At 42.3% G+C, this 21530-nt stretch overlaps 1 long non-coding RNA gene across 1 annotated transcript in view; it reads right to left on the bottom strand.

Moving 5' to 3' along the window:
- Positions 1 to 8686: 8686 nt before the first annotated feature.
- The window catches only part of LOC144334289 (uncharacterized), a 37109-nt gene continuing 24265 nt past the window's right edge, over positions 8687 to 21530 (bottom strand). Inside the window, exon 2 of the long non-coding RNA XR_013403991.1 lies at positions 8687 to 9436. This is a non-coding gene — a long non-coding RNA (uncharacterized LOC144334289). The remainder of the gene's footprint in view (positions 9437 to 21530) is intronic.

Here is a 21530-nt window from a genome sequence, read left to right as displayed (position 1 = left end):
GTATGTTAGCTGTGGGTTTTTTCATAGATGAGTTTTATTTATCTTCATTTTTATTTTATTGAGTGCTTTTATCTTGAAAGGGAGTTGGATTTTATCGAATACTTTTTCTGCATCTATTGAAATTATCATGTAGATTTTGTTCCTTTTTCTATTAATATTGATATCATATTAGTTGTTTTTATAGATGTTAAAAGAACTTTACATTCCTGGAATAAATTCCACTTGGTAATGGGGTACAATTATTTTGTATATTGCTTGATTCACTTCACCAGTATTTTGTTGAGAATTTTGTGTCTATATGCATGAGGACTATAGATTTATTTTCTTGCTATCTGGTTTTGGTATTAAGGTAATACTGGGCTCATAGAATTCATTGGGAAGTGTTTTGTCCTCTTCTATTTATTTGAAGGATGCATGAAAAATTGGTATTAATTCTTTACATATTGGGTAGAATTCACCAGTAAAGACATCTGCGCCTGGGCTTTTCTTTGTTGGAAATCTTTTATTGTTGTTGTTTTGTTTTTTTATTAATTCAATCTCTTGTAATAGATAAATTCACACTTTCATAATTCTTCTTGAGCCAGTTTCAGTAGTTTACATCTGTATAGGAATTGATTAATTTCATTTATATTACCGAATTTGTTGGCATACAGTTATTCATAGTATTAGCAGATAATCATTTTTATTTCTGTAAGATCTGTAGTGATGTCACCTCTTTCATTTCCAATTTTAATAATTTGAGTCTTCTCTCTTTTTCTTGGACAGTTTTCCGAAAGGATTTGTCAATTTGCTGATATTTTTAAAAACTAACTTTTGGTTTTCATTAAATTTCTCTATTGTTTTTCTTTTCTTTATTTTATTTATTTCTACTCTAATCTTTATTATTTTCTCCCTTATGCCTGATTTTGGTTTACTTTTCTCTTCTTTTACTAGTTTTGTAAGGTGGAAGTGTAGGTCATTGATTTGAGATCTGCCTTTTTATTTAATATAGGGGCTGATAGCTATAAAGTTCTCTCAGCACTGCTTTTGCTGTGTCCCATACGTTTTGGTATGTTGTGTTTACATTTTCATTTATCTCAGAGTATTTTCTAATTACCTTTTGATTTTTTTCCTTTAATCCATTTTTTATTTAGGAATGTATTGTTTAATTTGAATGTGTTTGTGAATTTCTCACTTTTTCTTCTGTTACTGATTTCTAATTTTATTCCATAGTGGTCAAAGAGTTTATTTTGCATAATTTTAATTCTTTTGAATTTATTGAGGCTTGTCTTATGGTCTAACATATGGTCTATCCTGGAGAATATTTTATGTGCACTTGTGAAAAATGTGTATTCTGCATTATTAGTTGAAATATTCTGCATAATGTCTGCTTTATAATGTTGTTCAAGTCTTCTATTTCCTTTTTGATCTTCAACCTTGTTGTTCCATTCATTATTGAAAGTGGAGTATAGAAGTCTCCAACTATTACTATTGAATATTCTATGTCTCTCTCCAATTCTATCAGGTTTTGCTTCATAGATGTTGGGGCCTTGCTAAGTGAATGTATGTATTTAATTGTTATGCATTTCCAATACATTGACCTTTTCATAATTATAAAACATTTTTTGTCTCTAGAAACAATTTTTAATTTTAAAGTCTACTTGTCTGATTAGTCTAGCCTCTCCAGCTCTTATTTGGTTACTCTTTGCACAGTATATTTTTCTTTATCCTTTTACTTTTTTTTTTTTTTTTTTTTTGAGATGGAGTCTCGCTTTGTCACCCAGGCTGGAGTGCAGTGGCTCGATCTCAGCTCACTGCAAGCTCTGCCTCCCGAGTTCACACCATTCTCCTGCCTCAGCCTCCCGAGTGGCTGGGACTACAGGCGCCTGCCGCCAAGTCCGGCTAATTTTTTTGTATTTTTAGTAGAGACGGGGTTTCAACATGTTAGCCAGGATGGTCTTGATTTCCTGACCTCATGATTCGCCCACGTCAGCCTCCCAAGTGCTGAGATTACAGGCGAGAGCCACCGCGCTCGGTCTATCCTTTTACTTTTAGCCTATTTTTGTCTTTGAATCTAATGTGTGCCTCTTGTAGATAGCATATAGTTGGATTATGGGTTTTTTTTTCTATTTTGCCAATCTCAGCCTTTTGATTGGAATGTTTAGTTGATTCACATTTAATGTAATTGCTGATAAGGTAGAAATTATATGTGATATTTGGTATTTGTTTTCTATATGGCATGGGTTTTTGTTGTTGTTGTTCCTCTACCCTTCCATTACTGCCTTCATTTGTATATACTAGATACTGTCTAGTGTATTTTTTAAATTCTCTGTTGTTTCATTACCATGGTTTGTTTTTTAGTTCTTGTCTTAGTGGTTTCTCTGGGAGTTATAATTAACTTCTTAATTTAGTTTGGATAATGCCAACATAATTTCAATAATATGCAAAAACTTTGTTCCCAATATATCTTTGCTTCCTCCTCCTTTGTTGACTGTTATACAAATCAGGTCTTTATACATTATCAGCTCATCAACACAATTTTATAATTATTGCTTTATGCAATTGTGTTTTAAGTGAAATAGGAAAAGAAAATCATTACAAACAAAAATGTACTTATACTATTTTTTATATTTACCCACGTTACTGTTACTTGTGCACTTTATTTCTTTGTGTGGATTCAACCGACTGCTTAGTCCTCTCATTTAAACTTGAGAGATTCCCATTAATATCTTTTGTAGGGCAGGCCTATTACCAACAAATTCTTGGTTTTTGTTTATCTAAGAATGTGTTAATACGTCCTTTGTTTTTGAGGCTTTTGTTTTTGTTTTTGTTTTTTAACTTTAACTTCTGGGATACATGTGCTGAACGTGCAGGTTTGCTACATAGGTATACATGTATCATGATGGTTTGCTGCACCTATCAACCCATCATCTAGGTTTTAAGCCCTATGTGCATTAGGTATTTGTCCTAATGCTCTCCATCTCCCTTTTCATTCACCCCCTGACAGGCCCTGGTGTGTGATGTTCCCCTCCCTGTGTCCATGTGTTCTCATTGTTCAGCTCCCACGTATGAGTGAGAAGATGCAGTGTTTGGTTTTCTGTTCCTGTGTTAGTTTGCTGAGGATGATGGTTTCCAGCTTCATCCATGTGCTGCAAAGGACATAAACTCATTACTTTTTATGACTACATACTATTCCATGGTTTATGTGCAACATTTTCTTTATCCCGACTATCATTGATGAGCATTTGGGTTGGTTCCAAGTCTTTGCTTTTGTAAATAGTGCTGAAATAAACATACATGAGCATGTGTCTTTATAGTAGAATGATTTATAATCCTTTGAGGATACACCCAGTAATGGGATTGCTGGGTCAGATGGTATTTCCGACTCTAGATCCTTGAGGAATCACCACACTGTCTTCCATAATGGTTGAATTAATTTACATTCCCACCAACAGTGCAAAAGTGTTCCTATTTCTCCACATCCTTGCCAGCATCTGTTGTTTCCAGCCTTTTTAATGATCACCATTCTAACTGGCATGAGATAGTATCTCATCACGGTTTTGATTTGCATTTCTCTAACGATCAGTGATGATGAGCTGGAGTGTTTTGGTTAACCTTTTTCTTTCAATATCTTGAATATGTCTTTACACAGCCTCTGGCCTCCCTGGTTTCTGATGAAGTGTCAGCTCTTAATCTTTTTGAGGATCTTTTGTATGTGATGAGTAATTTACCTCTTGTTGATTTTAGGATTATTTTTTGTCTTTGGCTTTTGACCGTTTGACTATGTGTGAATCTCTTTGACTTTATTCTACATGAAATTTATTGAGCTTCTTGAATGTGTAGTTTTTCATCAAATTTAGGACATTTTAGGTCATTATTTCTTCGAATATTCTTTTTGCATTTTTCTCTCTCTTCTCTCTTTCTGAGACTTCCATTATGCATATCTTAGTATGCTTCATAATGTCCCATTGGTCTCTGAGGCTCTGCTCATTTTTTCCTTTTTTTCTGCTTCTCAGACTGGGTAATCTCAATTGACTTATCTTCAAGTTTGCTAGTCCTTTTTTCTGCCAGTTCAAACCTGCTGGTGAGATTATCTAGTAAAATTTTCACTTCAGTTATCATACTTTTCAACTCCATAGTTGCTATTTTGTTCATATATATATATATACACACACACACATAATATTTATCTCTTCAATGATAGTATCTATTTAGTGAGACATTGTTCTTATACTTTAATTTAATTCTTTGGATGTCCTTTCTTTTAGTTCTAAAAACATTTGTTGTAGTTAATCTAAAGTCTTTTTTCTAGTAAGCCCAACATCTCAACTTCCTCTTAAGAAACTTGGTGTAGTTTCTTATGACTACTTTTTTCCTTTATATATGAGCCATATATTCCTGTTTCTTTGCATGTTTAATAATTTTTTGTTGGAAACTAAACATTTTAAATAATACACTGTGGCAACTCTGGAAATCAGATTTACCCCCTCCTCTGGATTTGTCGTTATTGCTGTTTATTTAGTGACTTTTCTGTTCTAATTCTGTAAAGTCTGTATTCCTTTTCATATGCAGTCATCGAGGTCTCTGCTCAGTTACCTTAGTGATTATCTAATGATTGAACAGAGATTTCCTTAAATAACTTCAACCAGTACCAATAAGCCTCCCATCCTTTGCTGAGGGGGTCTCCATGTGTGGTTAGGACACACCTTCAGGGCTCTGAAAATTAATGACGCTGCCCAAGCCTTCATCTCCTGCTTGTGCAGAGTTCCAGGGTCAGAGGTAGGGCATTCTCAGGTCTTTCTTGAGCATGTGCACAGCCCTACACATATGTGGCCTTCTAGATTCACAGGAATATTTCAGAGTACTTCAAAGTCCCTCTTCAATATCTCATTCACCAGATTTAAGTTTTTTGGCCAGCCTCTTGTTCACCCCAGCAGGTATCCCCAACTCAGGTAACTGTGCGATATTAAACAATTGCCTGTGATTGTTTTGAACAAATGATCTGCAGAGTGTCTCACTGAACAAGCTTCTAGTTAGGTCAAATGAAGGCAAGGCCTGTGATGGGGTTTTTCCAGGGAGCTGCCAGACAGGTCAAATAGCTACAATTCTCTTGAAATAAAACTTTTGTTTGAGACTCTAAACCTGTTCTTCCCTATCCCATGATTGTTAGGCTACTGGTTTTCACAGCCGTTGTGATTGTAAGGCTGCTGGTTTTCTAGGTTAACACAGAGCTAGGGACAGAGGCATGAGAATAAGACAAGTTGAAATACCACAAAGCTCACTGCACTTGCTGAAACCAAGCCATTTTTCTTGAATAAACACTCTTTTGATTGTTGTGAGCCTTTGATTAATTTCCAGAATTCTAAAACTGTTGATTCTGACAGTATTTCCCGTGTTCTCATTGCTTTCATGCAGGAGTAGATTGTTGGAGATTCTTCCTCTGCCATTCTGGAAGTGCTTCCCTTCCATGCAGGATTTTAACTGGGGCCCAAAATGATCAGGTCTTCATTTGGTTAGGATTGGTCCAGTCACAGCATTGAGAACAGAGTAGAGGAATGAGGCAAGAGGCAAGAGGATAATTAAGAGAACCATGCTGGGGAGAAGTGGTGGTCACCAGGGCTTCAGAAAAGTGGATTGTCCAGGAGACTCATCTAAGGCACTTTTGAAAACTAAATTCTTTCCCCCAACCACTTAAGCACTTCAACCAGTCACTGAAACAGGGCCCACGCTCCATCAGACAAGCTGTTCCAGAGGGAAAGAGCCCAGACACAATGCAGGGAAGAGCAGAGGTTGCCTGCTTATCTCAGGGAAGCCAAAGATGACTTTATGAGAGAAGAGATTCAGGACCCCAATGGCGGGTGAAGTAGGCTAAGGGAGGGACAACGAGGGCTGACACAAGGGGATGAGGGCCTGCATGTTCCCTGACCTCTGCCTCAGGGACAGCTTGGGGGGTAACCAGAGCTTTGCCTTTTGGGATCCTCCAAAAGCACAGATTCCACTCTGCTTCAGCCTCGTCCACCCTCTCCAGAGGCTGCCCTGTGTGCACTGTATGTCTGCTAGAGCCCAGAAGCAGAGCCGGGTGCAGGGTGAAGTGGGCTGCTTTCTTCTTCATTCCTCTCTCTCCCAAGCAATTCTCCAAACAAGCTTTTGTATGTCCCAGATGTTCCCGCCTTTGTTCAGATTTAATCCTCCCTATTTATTTCCCCTTCTGGTACCTGTTTATTACGTTCTATTTCTCTTTGGAAGCTGGGGCTCAGCAGATCTGCCACATCTGATATTATCTGCACTTGGGCAAACACAATCGTGCCTATGCCTTGTCAACCAGCTCTCGTCTGAAAGGGCTGGAGAAAGAGAAGAATTAAAATCAGCACTGCCAAGAACAGCAAGCCCAAAAAGATTTAAAAATAAACAGGAAAGCTGCTTTGGGCCCCGTTCCGAGGCACTTGCAAAGCCCTTCAGTGGAGACACAATGGTGCTGGGTGGACCCATTCTCACTGCCTTATCCTCTGCAGCTGGAAAACGTGTGGCTGTGGCTCTTGACTCCTCCTTGAAGAGGGAACCATGTCTCCTACCAGAGCTGTGAGGACAGTGACTCAGAGCTTCTTCTGCTCAGACTCAATATCTAGGAACGTTACAGCTGTTCGAAACCAAAGCCTTGGGTCCCTGGCAGAGTTCCTGAGGCCAGCATGGGGAGTACCCAGTCATGGTGAGACCAGGTATAGGAAAGGTTAGGATGCAGCCTCCTGCCTCCCCTCTCCATCTCTTCTTCCCACTGCGCACTGCATACACAGGGGCTGCCAAACGGGAATGGGGAATCACAGCACTAGCAGAGGAAAAAGAAAGAAACTAAAGAAAAAGAGATTTCATTCCTTATTGCTGTTACCAGACAGATCTGTGGAGATGAACTAACCTGACAATATTGTCTCTAATCTGGAACTCTGAGGCCTCCCCTGGACCTGGAGCCATTACAACCTGCCAGCCACACCTTTGGGTAAAAGACAAACAGGAGTTGAAGACAGACAAGGTCTGATTTTTCACTAGATTCTCAGTCCAAGCTGTCCCAATAAACCACAGGCAGGGCAAAAGCCTTGGAGACAAGTCGTACTCAGATGGCACCCCATGTGGGGGAGGTGTAAGGACCTTGTCTAATCCAGACTCCTTTTCCCACCCCACACACATCCTCGCCTTGACCTGGGACAGAAGTGAAATGGGATTTCAAATGGATTTAGGGCCACCTCCATGCCAGAAAGCATGGTCGTTCTGTAACCCACTGTACACAAACTCTCTTAAGCTTCACATCAACTCTCCAAGGCAGGTTTCAATATCTCTACTGTGGAGATGAGTTAACCAAGACTTTGAGAGGTTACACAAGTTGCCTGAGATCGCACAGTTGAGAACTGGCAGTTCCAAATTTGAGTCCTGGTCTGTTGAATAAATACGTCGGGCCCATTTGAGCCCTGGTCTGTTGGGTCCAAGCTAAAAGATGCCCAGGAATGTTCAGGGCACCAGGGCTCCCACGAGCCAGTCCCCTCAGGATTGCCCATCCCACGGGGGTGTGGGATGTAGATACATGGGCGCTGCTGCACTCTGCATGCCTTCCTGTGGGCACCACAAATGGCTTGTTTTATAGCTGTGGCTGCGGCAGCAGCTGCAGGCGCTTTTGCCTTGCAGGATTGACATCAATCCTCATTCAAATCAAACTCCTTCTGAAACATGCTCCAGTGGAGTGGAATTTTCTGCTAAATAAGGTGTTATTAACCCAGCTCGCAGCTCCTTGGGCCTGGGCTGAGCTCAGCAGTGGTGGCAGCCGCTCCGCGCTGATGAACCCACTTAAACACCGATTAATAGGCACTGCGACACTGGCCCTGGCAGACCCTGTGACCCCCTGGGCTCCTCCTGGCTTCTCAGGCTGCAGCGCCTGGAACTCAGTCACATCTCTGACTTTCATTCCAGCCCAGTTGCTGAGTAGTGATTGGATGCTTTGTGGTCTGAGGATGAGGAGATAGAAGTGAGAGATAAAAAAGGGTGTGTTTTTTTTGGCTTTTTTTTTTTTTTTCTTTTTGCAGCTTCTTTCTTACCAGGCTTCAGTTTCCAGAGCTTCTCAGGATGGGAAAGACAAAGTACAGGCCCTGTAAGAGAGGAAGAGGTGTAGCTCTGCCCTCCTCCAGCGCTCCCAGCACACATGGATAATGGGGAGGTTCTGCAACAATACAGGAAACATGGGAAGTCGTCCGGACTTTAGGGCAGGACTGGATCTCAACAAAATGCCATTCTAGTTCTAGTGCAGCTCAAAACAGGATTTGACACCCCAAATCCAACTATTGTAACCACATACAAGTTCAGTTTATATAATTCCCAGAGTCTCAGCTTTTACAGCTGAAAGAGCCCCAGAGAGTCCCTGGTCCAAGCTCATTTTACAGCTGAGAAAACTCAGGACCAGAGAGGGAAAAGGTCATGCTCAAGGTCACACAGCTGGTAAGCAGCAAAGCCAAGGCTCATACCCAGATTTCACAACTGCCCATACAATGCTCTTTCTGTTATCCTGTTTCTCTTCCTTCCAACAATACAAAGGCATCGTGGATAGTCATAAAGTAATAACCACATTTACATGATTTCCCAGTCTACATACTGCAATGGATATCAAATTGTTCTTAAGTGATATGTTATTAAATAAGATCAGAGAATATAAAAATGGATTTCTGAAGGATGATAAATAAAAGTACACCACATTTATTCATCTGTCTTTTAGACACCGGTTTACTGGGCAGGCATCTGATATGCCTCAGGCTGGGTGTGGGTTCTAGAGGGATGAATGCACAGGAGGTGGTCTCTAGCCTCACCAAGCTTACAGTCCAGGGGTGAGGGGAACGGAAGAACAAGCTCACATGCACATACATCACACGTGCACAGACACACACAATTGCAAATGGTGCTGAGCAGATCAGTGCTATGAATAAATGGGTGAGGGGTCCAGCAGAAAAACCACAGGCCCGATTGATGTTTGTGCAGTCACAGAAGGCTTCTCTGAGGAGGTGATATAAAAACTGAGACCTGAAGGATGGGAAAAGTCCGACTACACAAGAAAGTGAAGAGAGGGGATTCAAGTAGAAGGAATCAAACTTGGATTTCTTTTCATAAACAACAAAGTGAAAATATTTTAGAATTAATAGAAGTCTATTATTTTAGAGACAGGAAAGCTATTTCATTTTCTCCCCTAATTGCTCTGCTTCTTGAAGATGGTACTTATTGATCAGCCTTTTTGTGTCGTTTGTCTATTTTTGTGCTGTTTCCTCAATTTGTGGCTGAGAAGGGCCCTTTCAGAGGTTTGAGAAGACTTCATTTATCTTCCCAACCCCAAAATGATGGTGAGTGGAGTTGTTACACACACAGGCTCCGTCTCTTCTTAACCATGGGAGCTTGGGGAAGGCATTTCTTCTGTGAGCCTCAGTTTCTTTATCTGTATAATTGAGAATAACAAAAGCACACTATCAGAGAGCTGTGGTGTGGCTTAACTGAAATCACGTCTGTGAAGAACTTAGCACAGTGGAATTGGAACGTTGGAATTGTTCAATAAATGTTAGCCATTTGTTATGACTGTAAGCTACATGTATTCAGATTAAACTACCTTGTTTTATTAAAGTGTTGATGACATTTTCTTGCAACTTTCTTTCCTTGCATATTGCAGCAAGAGCAGATCAGATCCCTTTGCGATTGTGACCAGGAGCCTGTGCTGAGAACTAGATAAGTCCTGGTAGGTGGAGCAGGCTTAGGTAGGGTATGGGGAGGGTCTAAGACCTGGAGCCAGAGATGAGATCTTTTAAAATGGGACCAGTATCCCTCAGGGCAGAATCCCAGGGAAGATGTCAGCCTTGGGAGAGATTACAGAATAAAGCAGAAGGAAGAACTCCAGAGAGGGAGGCCAGAGACAGGCTGGCAGAAGCCACAGTTGCTGAGTTGGGCTTCTCAGGACTCTAGCACAAGCAAGTAGAGACCAGAAGATTCTAGCCATCAGCGGGAAATCTAAACAGGGCCTTATTCTGGACCAGGGTGTGTGCCAAGGGGCCTGGGAGGCTGGGGACTGGCTGGCAGGGGGGCCCTCAGAGGGTAGTATCTCTACGCATCAAAGAATTTCATCAGAACTTTTCCTGGTCTACCCACCGGGAAGGCTTTTCCATCTGTATCTGAAGAAACAATCATGTCTGACAAGCAGACTTGGGAGTCACCCAGAAGATCCCCAAAGACATTCACTTGGTCAGACGTGTTTTGATCTTCTCTCCCCACTGAATGATGCTTGGATTTTATCTTCTCTCTCCCTCTGGCTCCCCAGTTTGGTCCATAGCATCTCTCAGGACATGCCTGGGACCCACCCTAACTGCCTTCCAATATCTTGCCTCTTGGACCACGGACCAGTCTCTAGGACTGCCAAAAGCATTGGCAGTTACCATCCCTCCTTCTCTGGCAGTACCCACATCCAGGCTGAAATGCTCCAAGTCCAGCTCATTTGAGCTGCTCTCTCAAAGCCAAATGCAAGAAAGGCTTTTTTCATTAACTAGCTGGCCTGATTAGCATTTATTAGGGTTCCCCCCAAACTCTTTTGGCCTCCCCCTCCATATACCTACTAACCCCTGAGGCATCTCCACCAGGCTCTGGAGTTCCTTGGAACACCATTTGAGAATTGTTGCTTTGATCTACTGTCGTCACTCTACCCTTAGGGAAACTAAATCCTACAGTTATAGTCTAAACCTTAGCACAGCCTAGACCCCATGTTCAAACCTGGCTCAAGGTTCACGCATGATAAGAACAGAGGACCAACTAGGGAGGCTTCCATTTTCATGCAGAGCCGCCCACCTTCTTTCTGTCTCTGCCTCCACAAATCCCCAAGCTAGATTCCCTCATGGCCCTGCCTGTAGACCAGCTAGCAGACAGGTCAATTCTGCAGTGAGATTCCAGACTCAGCCCTAGCATATCAGCTGGGAGACTTAACAATGAGTCACCACACTGGTTGATCCTCACTTCCCCCCAAACCAACTTTGTTTCCTTTTCTAATCTGCTCCATGACCCAGGAATTTGACCTCACTGCTGGATTCAGCCAATGGGAGTCACCAGCAGGGCAGAAGGAGAGGTTGGGTCATTTCTTCTCCACCCCCTTCTTGCTTTGGCACCATGTTTCTGGCGGTAGATATACCCCTCTGTGGCTAACATCTCTCCCTAGACCTCCTCCCTGACTCCAGCTCTCACTGGGCCCTTTTTCTCTTTAATCCTCAGAGTAGTAGCAGCTCTCTGCTGCTGTGACTCTCTGGGTGACCATTTGTTGATTCCCGTTATTCTGCCTATACCTCTATAAGCAGTCCCTCCATTTACCTTTCTTCATTTGAATCATCTGGTGGGTATTCTGTTTCTTGCCAGGCATTGAATGATACAATCACTTTCCTCAGACTCAAGATTCAATGTCCCAGCCATGGTGGCTTACCTTAAGCGTCTGTCTAAGCCTTATGCTGCACTCCCAGAGATAAGATTCTCTACAGGACCTTGGACCTGCGTATGTTTGACATATAGGCTCCCCTGCCCTGTCTCTCGTAGCCCTGTCCTTGTCCTGATGAGAGGCTTCGCCTGGTCTCCAGCCTATACTCTGGCCTCTCTTCATGTTGTCAAGGCCAGAGCCAGCCTCATGTCCTTGTGACCTGGCCTCCACACTGGCCTTGGCTCAGATATACTCCCTCTTGGGTACCTTCCATAACCTTTGCTGGCCCTGCCTATGGGCTCTTCAACCAGTACCCCAGGGCATGTCCAAGAAGGTATTCCCTCTGGCTATCTTGGCTTTCTGCCCTTCCCAAGGATTCTGGGCCATGCTCAGTGACCAGAGGTACATCTGCCTGAGGTCTTTCTTATCTCTTCAGCATACTCTGGGGCAGGGCTCTGGCTAGGCTTCCCTCAGCCTGTGTCACTCCCTGACTCACTCACTCAGCAGAGAGTCTCTGAGCATCTCTTGTGTACCAGGCCCAGCCTTACGAGGCACACAGGGTTCCTAAGTCCATCAGACCAGGCCCCCTGGCCTCAGAAAGCTCACAGTCTAGAGGGGAAAGGTCTAAAGGCACATTATTACCTTGGAGAATGACAAGCACCCTAAGGTCCAATGGGAGCAGGCTGGGGAGTGCTAAACCTCATCTGGAAAGTTTAGAGAAAGCTTCCTTGGGGAAGTGATGTCTCTGCTGAGGCTCAAAGATCCAGTGAATAACAGTGGCCTGGACTAGAGTAGCACAGTGGTAGGTGGCAGATGAAATGCTCCACAAGTGGCTAACAAGAGGATACTGGTGACATATCAGCCCTTGAGGGCAGGGTAGGTGAGCTGATCAAGGTGGCTATCAGGTCATTTAGGTGGGTGGATGGGAGAGGTGCCAGCCTCTGAGAACGGGAACACGGAAGGAGGAGTGGATGTGGGGAGCAGCTAGGGGTGGGGGCAGCAATGGTGAACTCAGTTCTGAAGTGCCTTGGGAATGTTCGCCTGGGGATACCCAGTACATGGAGGGACTTGGGACCCAGAGAGAGAGCTGGGAGTCAAATCCTCCAAGTGAAAGCCAATGGAGAGAATAAGATGTGGTGCTGAGAGAGGAAGAAAGGCTGAGCACAGAGCTGATGGACACCAACATTTAAGAAAGGTTTTGGAAATAATGAGAAGGGGTGGTAAGAGAAGTGGGAGGGAAACCAGGAGAGGTTGCTGTATGGAAACCAAGGGAAGAAGGGTCTCAGGAGGGGGCAGTCAGCATGGGAGGGTGAACAGCACAGAGGGCTCGTGCAATATGGAATCACAATGGGCTCTGCAGGCCGGATTTGGATCCTGGCTCCTCCACTTGCCACATCGATAATCTTGGACGGCAGTTCAAGTGGGAGCCTCAGTTCCCACTACGTAAAAGCAAACAACAGTGGTGCCTTTCAGGGTGGTTCCATTCACGTGACCGTGTTGTGACGCACCTAGCACAGTGCGCGCCACACTTGACATGTTCAACAGATAGTAGCTACGCCTCTGAGAATTAATTTACTCAGAGAACACTCATGTGCACGCATGAAATTATCTCTCCTACAGAAGATGCTGAAACATGATTAGGTCTAGTCTCGAAGAGAAAATTACATCAATCACTGAATCCATGGGAACAAGTGCCAAGTGGCATAAAAAGGAGCCAGAGAGTGGCTGCAAGCGTCCTCAGGAGGCAAAAACCCTGCTGTCACCATAGTTTGTGCTTGGAAATCTGCAGGCACAGAAGCTTGCCATGGAGGAGAGACCCGTGAGCCAGGCCTGGAAGAACATCCAGGAGGAGGGAACAGCCTAAGCAAAGGCCCAGAGGGAGGAACCTGCACCTTCGTGAGAGACTCTTGGGGCTCCCTGCTGCCCTCTGGTGCCAAGCTCAAGGGTAAATGGCTCCATGTCTGGGCCACAAATTCAGAAGAGCTGCAGCTCCCAGCCCTGCACTCCACGTCACCAACAGGGGGATGTGATCATTAGGTGATTATATTTTTAAGGCCCAAATTGTTTTATTTGTTTCCCTGCCAGCTTTCATGAGGCCATCAGTCATTCCCCACACAGATAACATTTCTTATGTACATTGACAGAATAAATTACATGGTTCTCATCCGGCAAATCAACATTACAGGGGAACATTATCTTTTGCAAAATGCTGCCTGGGCACATCATAAATCCTAACCAGGTTTATTACATCTGTCTTGTCATAGATTCATTTTATTGAGAAGTGGGCCTTTTTTTTCCAGATTAATAATCACATTAATAGATGAGATTCTTTTTAGAGGATTATTTTCTTGGAGAAACCAAAGGAAGAATTTCACAGCTGCAGAGCATGGCCACACTAGTGGCTGGTGCTGTAAGACTGTCCTTGTCATGCTGACTATATCCTCCAGGACTGGGACCTGGGAACTCCTGACTCACCAGGGACTTTGGGCCAGCTCATGATCCCTTCTTTGCCTCTTATTTCAAGGCTCTTTCCAAAGAACAAATCCAGAAGCTTCCAAGATGGAATCAAAGATGTATTGTGATATTAAACCAATCAAATGAAAATTTAATGAGTAACTAGCATGTGTGCAACTGACAAATCAATGGAAGAAGGAACGTCAACCCACTTGGAACAAGAAGAGAATAATTCAGATGAGGGGTTGGAAAACTATGGCGGATGGGCCCAAACAAGCCCATCACCTGTTTTAGTAAATGAGGTTTTCTTGGAACATAGCCTCTCCCATTTGTGTATTGTCTATGGCTGATTTTGCTCAATGGCAGAGCTGAGTACCTGCAACAGAGACCTTCTAGCCTGCACAGTCTGAAATATTTACTCTCTGGCTCTCTACAGAAGAAGTTCGCTGGCTTCTGGTCTAAATAAACTTCAGGCAGACAATTTGCACAGATCGCACAATTTGCAGCCAAGTTGTGGGATCTGTGCTGAAGTGCTCAAACATTGATTTGAGTTCATTGTGCTAAATGCTTTTCTTGCATCATCTTATTTAATTCTGGTTCTATTCTACAAATGAGGAAACTGAGGCTTTAAGTGATCCAGTCACTCTTCTAAAATCACCAAGAGGCAGAGGCAGAAGCAGAATCAAGCTAGAAATTCAGGCCTGTCCAGTGCCAAAATCCCTTCTTACCTTTCCAGGAAATGGCCGGGGTACCATGGACATGTTAATTAGTGAGAGTGGGGGAGACCTGAGGAAACTCCTTAGGGGACCTCAAATGTGGCACTTAAGATGTGGAAGGGTGGAGAGAAAGGGGGAGAAACTCCGGCAGTCGGAGCCCAGGAGAAGAGGAGGGGACTGTTATGCATCACAGGGTGGGCCCTGGTGTATCGGTGAGAGAATGACTTCCACCTACGGCTGCCATGATGGGCATGGCCTCATTTAAGGCTTACAGATGAACTCTAAGGTGGGTACTTTTACAGTCTCCACTCAACAGATGGAGGAAAGAAGCCCAGAGAGGAAACCACCAGCCCAAAGTCACACAGCAGGTGAGTAGCATTTCCTCTTCACTCATGTGGTTTTGGCAAGTTCTTTGCACAATATCAGGCAGTCTCACCTGGAGTAAGAGAGAGAGCTGGTGGGACACTTTAGGGATTAAAAAGAAAAAGTGAGATAACTTCAGCCATGGGGTAGGTTGCATCAGAGTGGCAGAACCCAAGGGGAAGGCAAAACTTAGAAGCCAATTGAAAGCTATCAAGGTGGCTGAGTGCACCTGTCTGGGAATCATCTCTCGGACCTCTTCTCTGTTCAAATCAGGGAAGACTTTGTGTCTGAAAAAGGGTGCTTCTCCCCTACAATAGAAAGAGTTGGGGACCTGGACCCACCCATGCCTCTTCCCTGACCCCCAGGTCTGCTCTACTTCTCCACTGTGACTTCTCACAGACGGCCCTAGCATCCCCAGTATGGCACAGTTCTCATCTTCCCTGCAAAGCCCGTTCCTCATGCTGGTAAATCACAGTCCCAGCCCCCTAGATGCTCAGAAAGAAAACTTAAGCCATCCTTGACTTCTTTCTTTTTCTCACACTCAACATCCAATCCACTAGTAAACGCTGTTGGTTTTACTTTCAAAATATAAATAGTATCTTATCAATTCTCCCCACTTCTGCTGCTACCCACTGGGCCCAAGACCACCATCATCCCTTGCACCAACTGGTCTGCCCACCTTGGCCCTGCTGTCCTACTCAGCCAGAGAGGTCCACTTAACAGGCAGCTTCTTGGCTCAAAACCCTCCAATTCCTCATTTTCACTAGCCTAAAGCCCACATCCATATAATGACCAGAAAGGCCCCGCACACTCAGCTGCAGCTACCCTCTCACTCAAGGCCCCTCTTCTCCCCTCCATCACTCTCAGCCACATCACCGCCTGCCCTCACAGCGCCTGCCTCCCACCTTGCTGCACACCCCGAGGAGAAACCCTCTCCTTGCTGCCTTCATGAATGCTGTCCATGAGTTGTGCAGCCCGGCAAATCCGTGCCTCTGGATGCTTGTACTAGCTGTTCCCTTCTCCTCAGATGCCCTTCCACAAATATCTGTGGGCTGGATCCTTCAGCTCCTTCACAGTTTCGCTCAGAAGTCATTCTCAGTGAGAACTTCCTGCAGGTTTATGCAAAATTCCAACCTCCACACCAGTCTCTGCCTTCCCAGTTCCCTGCATTATTTTTCTCTTTATCATTCACCTCTATCAGGCTGTTTGTTTATTGCTCATTGGCTCTCCACTAGAATGTAAGCTCCACCAGGCCAGGGTTCTTATCTGTTTTATTCACTGCTAAATATGGAGTACCTAGAATAAGTCCTGGCATATATATAATAATATATATTAACCCATATGAGCTGCAAATGTATAAAAGTTTAATAAATTTTAACACTGTTCCACCACTGGTAAGATGTGGTTCTTTGGACAAGGTATTTTATTGCTCTAAAACTGTATCTTTATATGTTAAATGGGGGTAAAATAGTTAAATAGCAATACTTTCCCCAGTACATACTATCAGGAATGATTGAAAAACAAAGCAAAGCTAAAATGAAGAAATGTAACACGCCTGGTTCAGAGTTTAGCACAGAGCCTCTCACAGGGCAGGTTCTGGGAGATGTGGTCCTCCTTTCCTTTTTTTTTTTTTTTTTTTTTTTTTGACAGAGTCTTGCTCTGTCACCCAGGCTGGAGTGCAGTGGTGCGATCTCAGCTCACTGCAACGTCCGCCTCCCTGGTTCAAGCGATTCTCCTGTCTCAACCTCCCAAGTAGGTGGGATTACAGACACCCACCACCATGCCCAGCTAATTTTTTATTTTTAGTGGAGACAGGGTTTCACCATATTGGCCAGGCTCCTTTATTTTTAAGGACAATAACCAAAGCCAAATAAACCTGCATCATGAGACCAAAACTGAGACTGCATCTGTTAGGCTCTGATGTCCAACAATGACAAGAAACTCAGCTCCACAACCTACTAACAATGTAACCGAGGAATGTTTCATCATCTTGCACCTCAGTTTGCTCACCTGTAAAATGGGTGATAATAAAACTGATTTTATAAAGTTATTTTAGGGACTGAATGAAGGAAAGCACAAAAAAGATGGTTGGCATAGGGCCTGGCCCACATGAGCTTGATGAATGTTAGTGATGGTGAGGATGGTGATGACAATCCCCAAGGAGGCTTCCTGGGAAGGAGGTGCCCTCCAATCCCTGGCCTCTCAGCAGGGAGTAGGCTGCTGATGAGTCAGGCCTGAGCACATTAATGTGCAAAGTCTCTCTCCCTGTTTTTTTCTTTTTAGCACAAAAATCTCTCCTAGCACCTCTCATTATCCACTTCATCAGTCTCAAACCGTTGGCTAATTGCACTCCCCAGCAGCTCCTCCCTCCCTGCCTCTTCAACAAGCTCAACAGGACACAGCTGCCTCCTTCTTTGGGGCTCCCCCGGGGAGTTATAAACAAAATATAACAGGCAATGCCCTGACTGCCTTCTCTGGGCTCCCCTACTGAGCCCCTGTTCCTCTCCTACCTCCCCATTCCACAGGAGAATGGCCACAGGACAGCCAAGGGCAGTGGGGTGGGTGGAAAAGGGAGGTGGACCTGCAACAAGATTTCATGGTTTACTCTGGCTCTTAGGTCTGCAAGATTCTAACTCCTAACTGGCTGTGATCCTTGAGAAAGGGAAACACAGGAGCTGAGTTTGACATTCGCCCCAACTTCCTGCCAGTGGGCCCTTTCCAAACCTGGAGCACATATTTGGAAAGAGAGAAAAGAGATCTGACTGCGTGAAGGAATCAGAGACTAGAGTGTGAGGCAGCTGGAATTTGTGGAGCAGGTTGCAGGACAGTTGGAAGATGCATAGAGAAGGAGCACCAGGAACATATATAGTATTTGCCCTGATAGTAAGCCACGCATGGACAGGGTGAGACTGTGCTGCCTGGCAGAGAATAGCTTCTAGACCTGCAGCGAGCCAAAGTACTTTGTTGGAAATCACACTGTGCTGGGAGATAGTGGAGTTGTGACCAGCCAGAGTGGAGATCTTGCTGAATGCCCTCGGCATTTGGCAGACTCCAAGAAGGCTATGTGTTAGGGACTACTCTACACTCACCCTAACAAAGTCTAAAATTAATTCATGACACAACCAGGCTGACTCACCAGCAAATTAACTGCCTACCACAACAAAAACACAATACTCTTTCAAAGAGGGCAATAAAAATTAGTATCTCCATAACACAGCATTCACATTGTCTAGCATACAATTTTTAAAATGCCAAAAATGCAAAGCAGGAAAATATAACCTATAACCAGGAGAAAAATTTACCTACAGGTGATATGGGTGCTGGAATTAGCAGTAAAAAACTTTAAAACATCTATTATAAATATGTTTAAGGATATAAAGGAGAATATGTATGAAATGAGTGAAACAATGGGGAACCTCAACAGAAAAATGGAAACTATGAAATGAATCAAGTAAAAATTATAGAACTGAAAGATGCAATACTTGGAATGAAAAATCAACTAGATGAACTCAACAATAGATTGGAAACTGAAAAGAAAAGAGCAATGAATTTGAAAACAACCTGTGAAACCGTGAAAACTAAAGTACACAGAGAAAAAGGAACAGAATGTCAGTGACCTGTGGGACACCACCAAGGATTGTAACATAAACAAAATTAGAGTTCAAACAAAAAGGGAGAGAGATTGGGGCAGAAAAAAAATTTTGAAAGAAATAATGATGGTCAAGAGAATGAAAAGACAAGCCACAGACTGGAAAAAAATATTTGCAAAAGACATATTTGATACGGGACTGTTATTCAAAATATACAAAGAATTATTGAAACTCAACAATTCATAAAATAAGCAACCCAATTTAAAGTGAACAAAGTATCTGAACAGATACTTAATACAGATGGTCAACAACCTATGAAAGACAGGCTTTCATAAATGACATTCAGATGGCAAATAAGCATGTGAAAAAAATGCTCAATATCATATATCATTAGGGAATTATGAAGGAAAACAAAGAGATATCACTACACACCTATTAGAATGGCCAAAATTGAAAACACTGACAACACCAAATGTGAACAACAGGAATGCCTCATCTATTATTGGTGGGTATGCAAATGGTACAGTCATTTTGGAAGACAGTTTGGCAGTTTCTTTTGTTTTTTTATAAAACTAAATATACCCTTACTATACAATCCAGCAATCACTCCCCTTAATATTTACCCAAATGAGTTGAAAATTTATTTCCACTCAAAAACCTTCACAGGAATGTTTACAGCAATTTCATTTATAATTGCCAAAACTTGGAAGCAAATGAGATGTCCTTCAATAAATGAATAAATAAACATACTGTGGGACCATCCATACAATAGGATATTATTCATCACTAAAAATGAAATGAGCTATTAAGCCCTGAGAAGACACAGGGGAACCTTAAAGGCATATTGCTAAGTAAAAGAAAACAACCTGAAAATTGTATGTGATGTCAACTATATGACATTCTAGAAAAGATAAAATATGAAGACAGTTAAAAGATCAGTGGTTGCCAGGAATTCAAGGGAGAAAGAAGGAGGAACGAATATGGAACACAGAAGATATTTTGAGCAGGGAAATTATTTTGTATGATGCTGGAAGGATGGGCACATGTCACTACACAGTTGTCAAAATCCATAGAATGTATAACACCAAGAGTGAACTCTATTGTAAACTATGGACTTTGGTTGATAATAATGTGTTGATGTTGGTTCAGTGGTTGTAATAAATGTACCACACTAATGTGGGATATTGATGGTGGGGGAGGCTATATGTGTGAGAGGTGAAGGGGTATATGGGAAGTCTGTACTTTCTATTAAATTTTGCTGTGATCCTATAACTTCCCTAAAAAGTAAAGTCTACTGATTTTTTTAAAGATTTAAAATGTTTCGAATGTGATGACAATGTCAACCCACAAATCCAGAAGCTTGGCAAATCCCAAGCAATACAAACACACACACACACACACACACACACACACCTCTGCCTTTACCACCATCACCAAAACACACAATAATAAAATTTCTGGAAAACAAAGTTAAAGAGAAAATCCCACAACAGACCCAAGAAAAGATGCATATAGGTAGGAGAATTAAAATTAAAAGATAAGAATGATCACTGATTTACCACTAAACACAACGCAAGTCAGAAGGCAATGGAGACCTTAAAGTGCTAAAAGAAAAACAGCCCATCACCCTAAGTCTATATTCAGAAGTCATTAAAAATGAAGATGAAATGAAGAAATGTTGAAATAAATAAAAACAGAGAATTCATCACCAAGCTAAAGAAGAATGGTACCAGATGGAAGCTAAGATCCTCATCAAGGAATAAAGAACACCAAAAATGGTAGTATGTATGAGTAAATGTAAAATACATTTTCCTTAAGTTTTAATTTATTTAAGAGAAAAGTGACTGTTTAGAGCAATAATAATAGCATTGCATTGTGGGAGTTAACATACGTAAAAATAAATGTCAAAAATAGAGCAAAGAAAGGAAATGGAAGTATACTGTTGTAAGATTATTATACTGTATGTAAAGTGGAATAATATTAATTCAAGGTAGGCTTTGTTAATTTAAGAATGCATATTGCAATTCCTAGAGTAACCATCTAAAAAGAGATATAGATAAAAAGCTAGTAGATGAGATTAAAAAATTTAATGTTAGAAATTCCCATGAATTTAAAGAAGGCAGAAAAGAAAAAAAGAAAAAAGAAAAGGGGAAAAATAGATATCAAATTGCAAAATGGTACATTTCAACCCAACCAAATCAATAATTACATTAAATGTAAGTGGACTAAACACTTCAATTAAAAGGCAAAAATTGATCATTTAAAGAAATAATACTCAACTGTATCCTATTTATAAGATACCCACTTTAAATGTAAAAATACAGAGAGGCTAAAAGTAAAAGGATAAAAAGAAGATATGTTGTGAAAGACAAAGTAGATTCAACACAAGAACTATTACTAGAGATAAGAGGGACATTTCATATGAGAAAAGAGCCAATCAAGAAGACAGAACAATCCTAAATGTGTATGTATCTAATAACAGAGTTTCAAAACAATGAAGAAAAACTGACAGAACAAGACCTGTGTGCTCACTTCATGTAATTTATATCTTAATAAAAAAATAAAATATATATTTGTAGAAGTTTAAAAAAAAAAAAAAAGAAAAAGATAGGCTCTCTGGCTCAGGAATAGGTAGGTCTAGGGCTTAAGATCAAGGCCTAATCAGCCGCCATCTTGACACAGCCTCAGAGAGCTGGGCCAGAGCTCTCAAATCTCTCCTGCCTGATACCAGGGAGAGCTGGCGGCTGGGTCAGGACAGAGCAAATAGTCACAGGTGAGAGATAAGCAGGGCAGGGTCCCAGACAGCACTCAACACCCTCCATAGACTGGTAGATAACACATGGGAGAGAGCAAGGAATAAATGATCTAATTTCTTGTTTCAGCACTTTTGTTTTCTTCATAATATTTAACTACAGTTTGTAATCATTGCATCTATCTGTGTGTTCATGATTTAGTGTCTGTCTCACC

This window comes from Macaca mulatta, chromosome 1 (genome assembly GCF_049350105.2).
Source record: "Macaca mulatta isolate MMU2019108-1 chromosome 1, T2T-MMU8v2.0, whole genome shotgun sequence".
NCBI classification, from domain to species: domain Eukaryota; kingdom Metazoa; phylum Chordata; class Mammalia; order Primates; family Cercopithecidae; genus Macaca; species Macaca mulatta.
This window is presented reverse-complemented; position numbering and strand designations above follow the sequence as displayed.